The sequence below is a fragment of the Homarus americanus genome, unplaced genomic scaffold (assembly GCF_018991925.1).
Source record: "Homarus americanus isolate GMGI-L3 unplaced genomic scaffold, GMGI_Hamer_2.0 scaffold56333, whole genome shotgun sequence".
Lineage (NCBI taxonomy): Eukaryota > Metazoa > Arthropoda > Malacostraca > Decapoda > Nephropidae > Homarus > Homarus americanus.
The window spans coordinates 8502830-8512531 of record NW_024734940.1 but is presented as its reverse complement, the minus strand read 5'-3'; the positions used below and the strand labels follow the sequence as shown (position 1 = coordinate 8512531).

The following is a 9702-nucleotide window of genomic DNA, read 5'->3' as shown; positions in this document are numbered from 1 at the left end:
CTGCACATGGGCGGCATAGATAAGATGGTCGCTTATGCACTGGGATCGAGGCAGCAGTGCAATCCGATCCTATCTGTGACTGAGCACCACATTCGAGGAGCCACTCTGCTCACCCCACATGGGGGAGAGGTAGAAGAGGTGCCCTAAACATAGCCTGACTGGGCAACCGCACCCAGTAAGGTCATCCTTATGCAGTCGAAAACACAATCATAATCACAGATCAAAATAAAAACAAATTATACAACCTCTTATGGTCGCTGCATGGAATGTCAGGACCCTTCTGGATACTGGCACAAAAAAGAGTCCTGAAAGAAAAACCGCCCTGAAAAGAGCTGGCTAGGTATAACATTGACATAACAGAGATTAGTGAGTCCCAGCTCCCAGAAAAGGGTCGACTCACAGAACGGGGGTCTGGTTACGCCTTCTTCTGGAAGGGTAAGCCTGCTGCGGAGAGAGACCTCATTTATGGAATTGGCTTTGCCATTCGCCAACGCGTCCTACATAGGCTAACTGAAATGCCCATTGTTATCAACGAGCGCCTCATGACGCTCCGAGTCTCACTGAATCACTTACGTCATGCCTTCTTGATCAGTGCATACACCCCAATACTGAAAGCAGAGGATGACATCAGAGAGGCCTTTTATGCCGACCTTGACGAGAGTGCTAACCTCTATCCCCAGAGAAGATAAGGTTGTGCTCCTTGGCGACTTCAATGCCAGACTTGACAAAGATGCTGACATTTGACAGGGAATCATAAGGAAAAATGGACTAGGCAAGTGTCATCCCAACGGCCTACTCCTCCTCAGCAAATGTGCTGCACAAAACCTCACTATCACCAATACCTTGTTTAGGCAGTGCCAAGTTCAAGGGTTCGTGGCAACACCGACGATCCAACCACTGGCATCTACATCATTGTCAGAAAGAGATCGCCGAGATGTTCTCATCACCCGAGCCATACGTGGCTCAGACCGCTGCGACACTGATCATCGGCTCGTCAGAGCCAAGCTCTCACTTCACGTCACCCCAAAACAGTGAAGGCACCAAGCTTCCAAAAGAGCTTTTAACAATAAACATCTGGAGGAGCTCGAACGTGGGCTGATAAACAACCCAACAACAAACAACCCAAATCCCAGTGCCGAATGGGGTATTCTCGACACTGTCATGATAAAAACCTGCAGATCGAAAGAATACATCAGGACTGGTTTGATGAAAATTACCTGGAAATCAATGTTCGCCGATGATAAACGTGCTGATTTAACTGACTGGCAGAACAACCCTCATTCTAAGACCAAAGCAAATACCTTCCGCAAGAAGAAAGCGGCGTCCCAGCGGGAACTTCGCAATCGAAAGAACGACTGGCTTGAAAATAAAGCATGTGAAACACAAAAACTTGCAGATCAACAATAGATACGCAAATTTTTCAATTCCACTAAAACATTTTATGGGCCAATCACTCATGGCGTAGCCCCCCTCCGGTCATCTGATGGTAACTACCTAATTAAAGATGAAGAAGGCATTTTTCAGCGCTGGAAAGATCACTACCATTTGCTGCTCAATCGAAACACCGATGTGGATGTCCTGACTACCCAGCAGGTCCCTCAGCATCCAGAGCTGACCCACCTCAGCTATCCTCCATCCCTGGTTGAGGTAGCTACTGCCATCAAACAGATGAAAATTAACAAAGCCACAGAGCCTGATGGAATCCCAGCCGAGGTGTATAAAGCAGGAGGACCTCTGCTTACCGGCATTCTCACCTAGAGAATATATGGGAAAAAGAGGAAATCCCCCAAGCTCTTAAAGACGCCTCCATCGTCAATATTTATAAGAACAAAGGAGACCGGTCAGACTGTGGCAACTATCGCGGGATTTCGCTGCTGTCCACAGCTGGCAGGAGTATCGCCCGAGTCCTCCTAAACTTCTTGAGGCAAAAAACTTTCTCCCATAATGCCAATGTGGCTTTAGACCATCACATGGCACCACTGACATGATCTTTCCTGCCGCCAGATACAGGAAAAGTGCAGAGAACAGCGTCGAGACCTGTACATGCCCTTCATCGACCTAGCCTAGGCCTTCGACTTGGTTAATAGGGAAGCCCACTGGCGAACCCTCAGCCGTTTGGGCTGCCCACCAAAATTCACCGCCACTGATAGCATGAACGGCAGTGTCATGCACGATGGCACCCAGTCCAAGTTCTTTCCCTCCAAACGAGTAAAAACAAGGATGTGTACTGGCACCAACTCTCTTTTCCAATTTGGTGGGTGGACAATCGGTACTGATGAAGAGTCTTTCAACCCAAGACAACTCAAGGCAAGAACAAGGGTGCCTGCAGCTTCCATTACTGAACTTCAGTATGAAGACGACCTCACCCTTGTTGCTTACATTGAATGCAACCTACAGGATATCCTAAACACCTACAAAGATGTGTATGCACACTTCGGCGTTGGGGTGAATATAAGTAAGACTCAGATTCTCTTCCAGCTTGCCCCTGGTTCAGCTACAGTTCCACCATCCACCCAGCTTAACGATAGTGCCCTCTCTAATATTACCCACTTTCGGTATCTCGGTTCTCCCGTCAACCACCGCAGATATCGATGAAGAGGTTCAACATCGGATCAGATGTGTACCTCAAGCCTTTGGCAGACTCCATACCCATGTCTTCAGCTGTAGGGAGCTGAAATTATCTACAAAGTTGCAAGTATATTGAGCAGTGGTCCTCCCACCTCTAATATGGCAGCGAGACATGGGGCACGTTCCTATCCTCCGAGTTCGCTGGGAAGACAAGAGAACTAATGCTAGTATTCTCGCTGACACCAACTGTAGGAGCATCGAGGCTACCATTATCCATGAACAACTACATTAGACTGGCCATGTTACCCGCATGGACGGCAGTAGACTCACAAAGCAGCTAATTTACAGTCGCTTAACGAATAGTAAATATAACGCTGGTGGGCAAATGAAAAGGTATAAGGATAGTCTTAAGACAAACCTGAAAAAGTGCCATATCGACCCCCTCACCTGGGAGACGTTTTCTCCACATCGTAACGCTTGGAGGAGCACCACACGAGAAATTGTCAATTCTTTCAAGTAAGCCCAACTGCATACCGAGGCAGACAAGCGCCAACGCCGAAAAGAATCTGCTGCCGCCTCTCCCGCTCTAGACGTAGCCCTCCACACATGCAACATCTGTGCACGACCCTTCCAGTCCTGTATTGGTTTCTCGAGTTACTCCAGAGGTCACTAACGAAGGTGACATCCTTAATAACTCGTATCATTTTATCATAGCTAGATGATCTTCATCCTCGATTCCGAGTGACAGCAAAGTAGTAGAGTAGTAGTAATAATAATAATTAACGCTTTATTGAAAGAGCATGGCAGTCGAAGACTGAAAATATACAGTAACATAATTGGGGAATGGGTCTCCTGATTGACAAATAATATACTAGTAACATATGTGATTCAAATATGATTTATAATACTAGGTGGGGAGAAGGTCATACTACAGGGCATTTCAACATAGTGACAGTGCAAAAAGGTAAGACTGACTGGGAGTGAATACACTGGTTGATTACGAGTTGTTGATAATTTTTACAATGGTTTGGACTGGGCTGTTCTGTGTGTGTGTGTGTGTGTGTGTGTGTGTGTGTGTGTGTGTGTGTGTGTGTGTGTAGGAAGGCACTGCTGTAATGGTAAGGGAGCAGCGGCTGACATGACAGCAATAACAGAGAAAACACAACGACTGCTACATCCACCACCATCACTAACAACGACCACCACAATCACCAATACCAGCAACCACCACCGTCAAGAATAGCAACCACCATCACCACCACTAACATCCACCACCATCAACAACCACCACTACTAACAATAACCACCACCATCACCACAACCTACAACACCACCACCTCAACTTCCACCACCAACAACAACCAATTCTACCACCACTACACAATAACAACCACAACCAACAACAATCATCACCACCACCAACAACCACCATCACCCTCACTACAACAACCACCACCACCAGGCCCACCAGAGTGGAGAACATTTTGGTGTGTGACGGTAACTAACGCGGACAGTGTCATGCCAGCACTTACCTGATGAATATACCATAAGCCGCTTTCCCTAATGGCTTGCTCCCTGAATATAAATGACTGCACATTATGTATATATGAAAATCCCATTTATGCACAGTGACAAACATATATATATATAATGTGAATATTAGACACCCTCAGCTCACCTAAATTAATCTTTCTAAATTTCAGTTCCCCCTTTATTCACTAAATCCCTTTCTCCCCCCCCCCGTAACTCTTCTTTTTATCTCAGTCTCCCTTGGCAACTCTCCATTTTCTCTCAACGTTTAATATTATCTTTCAACCGGTTAATAATAATAGATATTCGGTCAATGTGACCAAAGACAGCTAACAAAGCCACGAGATGCTTGTCTCCAGTAGAGAATTTGTCACCCATCCATGTGCTAACCAGACCCAACGTTGCTTAACTTCACTGATGGGACAAGAAGCAATGGTTCCAACGTGGTCCTACAACGTTCACCCTGGTGTTGCATTCGCATTTATATTATCTAAAGTTTAACCGACCTCTGGAGTTGACTCTAGAAAACATACAAGATAGTTAGTTACTTTACTCGTGAAACATTCCTTGTCAAAGAAAAAAATAGAGTATTGAAGTTAATGATATATTTAGTAACAAATAAAATATAAACATTCTGATGGTACAGTGTGGGATGTGAGTGCTTACATAAACAGCTCCTCATTTACTATGATGATGTAAATTACTTTATTATTCTTTTTCAACACAGAGTTTTATCTCATAGTTTTTAAATGTTGTTGGACTAGTTACTAACTTAAAGACCCTAGTTGTTAAAGCGCAGTAATAACATATCAACAACAATATTCTGTGCCAAGACTCACAGTGTTTGGTGTAACTCGTACAATTGTGTTTCATCCTTAATTGGGAAAGAACTCATATTTTCTATGTTATGTGAACGCATCAGTGCAATGTCGACGTTACACTGCCCGTTGTTTCGTGTCCTAGGTTAAGTTGTATGTGTTCTCATAGTTGCCAATCAGTAGCAAATGTAAGTGTGTGTCGTCTCCCTCCCGCCACGACATCTGACAGTCTATTGTTTATTTTCAGTGAGGAAGGAGAACGAAGACATCCTGAAGGAGCTGCAGGCGGCCTCGTCAGGGATCCACACAGGGAACACCACCGTTCCGCCCACCGACCCTCCTCCGGAACCCACCCGCACCTGAGGCGCCTCGCACGCCCACCCGCCCAGCCTGCAACACCTACACTGATCTACGGAAGCAGATGTATCGTGCGTGATACAGTTACTGAGCTAACAAGAACGTTACAATAAATACAACACCTCTAGCTGGTACCGCTTCACCCACCCTCTTACCTAAAGCATGCGTCTCTAGTGACTCTCCTCCTTCCCTCACTCTCAATTAATAAACTCGCTTTTCTTTCTAAAACTTGCTAGAAGAAAAATATGTAAATCGATTTCACCGAGTCTCTACTGGCTGTTGGTGACTCCCGCTTTCCTCTTCCATAGTCCCCTTCATCCATCCCCGCCACCCATGACCAGGATAATGTAGGTGTGGTGAGGGGCTGTTAGGTGGCCATGGATCCCTGAGTGGTCAACTGACAGCCCGAGTAGTCGGTTGACAGCCAGACTGGCGTAAAAAAATGGCCGGCTGAGTCTAAGCAGTCGGCTGACCATTTAAGCAGCCAGCTGAGAACTTATAAGTTTCCTGTTGACAGTCAGTGCTGCTAGCTGACGGTCTGAGTGGCCTGGTGAGAACCTGATTGACAATACTACCATCACGGTGCCAGGTGGTGCGACAGTACAGGACCTTGGGGGGACACGTCGACGTCATCAGGTGAAGGACCTCCACCCCTCCCCCCAGTGAGAGTCCAGTCGGCCTGTTGTTAGACTGTATGACACCTTAAGGTATATCCCATGTTGTTGGTATTGGTTTTTATTTCTATTGTATATTATTGTACCGAGAATATTATAAAAAAAAGTAATGTAGTCACGTAGGAAGTGTAAATGTTATTTAAAAAAGCCTGTTGACGTGTGTTATATATATTTAAAACACTGTCTATATTATGTAAAGATGTTTTTTATTATAATTTTTACGTGTGTGTGTGTGTGTGTGTGACAACAATCAAACATCACTGCTGTTTATTTATTTTTTTTAAATAATACAAAGTGCCAGCTGTATTTCTTTGTAAACTGAGGCAATAACTACAGCTTAAGGAAGTTTAAGGTATTGTTTTACGAGTGTTTGGTGATGATTCTATCTACAGGTGGTGTTCATACTGTTTACTTAGATGTCTGCTGTTCTTTACCTCTTAGTCACAATCATTTACAGATGTAACTTCTGTTGTTCAAGTACTATCATTTACAAACGTGTATGGCATTGTCTACAAACGTTATAATATTGTTTGTAAACAACTGTGAAGCCATTCACAAATGTATGTTAAGCTATTTTACAACCGTGTATATTTTTGTTTACAAATGTGTCAATATATAAGAATATGTAACGATTTAGTTAAAATTATGTACTGTTGTTGCAGACGTGTGTACTATATTTTACAGATGTTGATACGGTTATCTGAGAACGTGTATGCTGTTGTTGACAGGTGTGTGTAATACTGAGTTGAATAGTGTGTATTTGATAAACTTACAGAACTGAATATAATACGGAAGAGTTCTGACAAAACCTGTGTGTTTGTAGTCAATTACAAACCGTTCCTTATGTGACGAACTGAAATTCATCTGCTGCTCATTTGATAATAAATATAAACATAACAATGACCTTAGTTCCGAGAACAAAATTACGACAGGTACAGTACATAGGTGAGTACTCTTTGTTAGATATGGTGTAGCCACTTTAGACTGTGATAGGTGTGTGTAAGTGAACTTATCAACTTGCCGTATATTAAAAGCGAGCAGAGTCTAGACTAGAGCTAGAGGGGCAATTCATGCTCATTAAAGCCTAGACTAGTTGCGTAGTGGTCAGTATCTCGCTCGCTGCTAGTAGTGTGTCAAAAGCAATATATCTATTTAAGTTACGCCTTTAAAAGGTATGCAGAGAAAACGGGTGGGCGTGACCTGTAGGCTGGCCAGACTGTGGTAAGGTCACCACCACCAAACCCTATTAGAAACTTATTTGAATAAATAAACAAATAAATATAATGTTCAATGAATATTGTTATGCTCTTAAGTTCATTAGTCAGCTCCCAAGTGGTTAGCAAAATGCAGGTTGAATATAGTATTATATATATATATATATATATATATATATATATATATATATATATATATATATATATATATATATATATATTCTGATAAGGAAAGAGAAAACAAGTTCCAAGCGCTTTCTGTAATTCACATCTTCAGGGGTGAGTACAGTCTGTACTCACCCCTGAAATGAATTTCACTGTGGTTATCAACTAGATCACGCGCACCTACAGTGATTTACTTGATATATATATATATATATATATATATATATATATATATATATATATATATATATATATATATATATATATATATATATATATATATATCACAAAAATTTATACTGCCTTAAGGACTTTCGTGGGGATCGCGTAAATTCTTGTATTACACAGCAACATTGTCCTTACTCGTGGGAGACCTCGCATATCAAGAGGTGAAGCCAATGTTGCTGTTGTAATATAAATTTTCAGGTGATATCCAGGAATACAAGTAAGACAGTGTATATACATTTTTTCAGACACCTTGTAGTGTTGGTGTGTGTATAGAAGCAGTGGTAAATATTTACCCTTATGATCCAGGATGCAGGTGGCCGGGGTTCATATGATCAAAAGTTTAGGAGCTCGACCTAGCGTCTTGACAACGAGTGAGTGAAGTGTTGTCAACGCAGCGGCCTTGTTTTGTGACCAGGAGCTGGTGTACATCCCACTGTATCACTAAAACTAATGTATAGTGAAAAATTACTAGTTTTCATATTTTTTACCTAAACAAATTGACTGAATGGAGTATACAGTAATATTACCATAAGCGGACAATAGAAATTCATATATATATATATATATATATATATATATATATATATATATATATATATATATATATATATATATATATATATAATATATATATAAATATATATATATATATATATATATATATATATAAAATATATATAAAAAATATATATATATATATATATATATATATATATATATATATATATATATATATATATATATATATATTAGTTGTTTAATGATGGACAATGAATTAATGAAATAATGTATGATCATACATTCCTACGAGTATGAAACTTGATAAGGAAATATATACAAAAATATGTATGTTGAACTGGGTGACGCATCTAGTTATACAGTTATTAAAGAAATTATGTACAGGTGTGTTTTATTCCAGCCTTCCGACCTGGACCTGTTACCTTATTTAGCTGGTACACACACACAGGAATGAGCCGACAGACACGTCTGGTTGTTGCTCTCCCCCAAACAGCGTGCAAAATTTCACTGTCAAAGGCGTAGCTTGGCTTTTTTTGTCTGTGTAAGCAGCTATGCTACACATGGGTGCCCGAGACTGAGGTGTGATCACTGACTGAGGTGTGTCCCGCCTTCACACCAGCCACAGTACTCTAGGATGTCATGACAGAAAACAAAGCCCAACTGATGGTCCCTGGTGCACTAAATATTAGGTGTTTAGTGTAGACGTCACTGGCCATTAATACACAACATAGAATACATAATATTACAATAAAGGTGAGTACAGTAGAGTAGAGTAGAGTAGAGTAGAGTACAGTACAGTGCAGTGCAGTACAGTACAGTACAGTGCAGTACAGTACAGTACAGTACAGTACAGTACAGTACAGTACAGTGCAGTACAGTACAGTACAGTATTATATGTTGAAACTTGTAATAGCAACACAGTAAACTAATTTTTCGTCAATGAATGTCCACAATGATCTCAGTCTCAGCCAAGAAGGTAACTTACATAACAACAACAGAAGAAACTCATATGTAAATTAAAACAGTCTTTACTATGGTTTATTATTGGTCAGGTTGAAACATAGTTTAAGCTCCTTTTATTAATCTGACAAAATGACTGTACGACATGATCTCTGTCAATTTTGTAGTGCTCATATGCGTGTACAGTCTCACCCAAAAGTTCGTTTACTCTCCCAGCCATCTATTGCTGCACACTGCCTGCTTCAGATGTATGAACTTGAGTCAGCTACTTCGAACCTTTAGATTCATTCGTACCGGTTTCATGTTCTGGTTGGTACTGAGACAGTTTCAAACATTTGAAGCAGACAGTGCAGCAATAGCTGGCTGGGAGAGTTAACGAACTTTTGGGTGAGACTGTACCATACATAGAGCTGATAGCCGTTCAGTTGTCACAGTGCTCCTAAGATAATTCTTCACCCGATGCTTGACGCTAAAGGACCTTCCTCCTGTTGTAGTCAATTCAGGCTCATTTATCAATATACAGTACTATACATACAGCAGTGTATAAGATGGGGTATAAGTCTTTGTTCATGCTACGAATAGTTTCAGTGAGAGGTGTAGGCTTCTCCTCTTGCCTGGTCATGTTCCATCGGGTTCCACAAGGGAGGCATTCTTTATGGAACTCCTGAT

General features: G+C 41.5%; 1 protein-coding gene across 1 annotated transcript in view; it reads right to left on the bottom strand.

Annotated features, from left to right (window-relative positions):
• Positions 1-9702, bottom strand: part of LOC121870567 (vacuolar protein sorting-associated protein 13C-like) — a 66597-nt gene that overhangs the window by 56198 nt on the left and 697 nt on the right. The window lies entirely within an intron of this gene.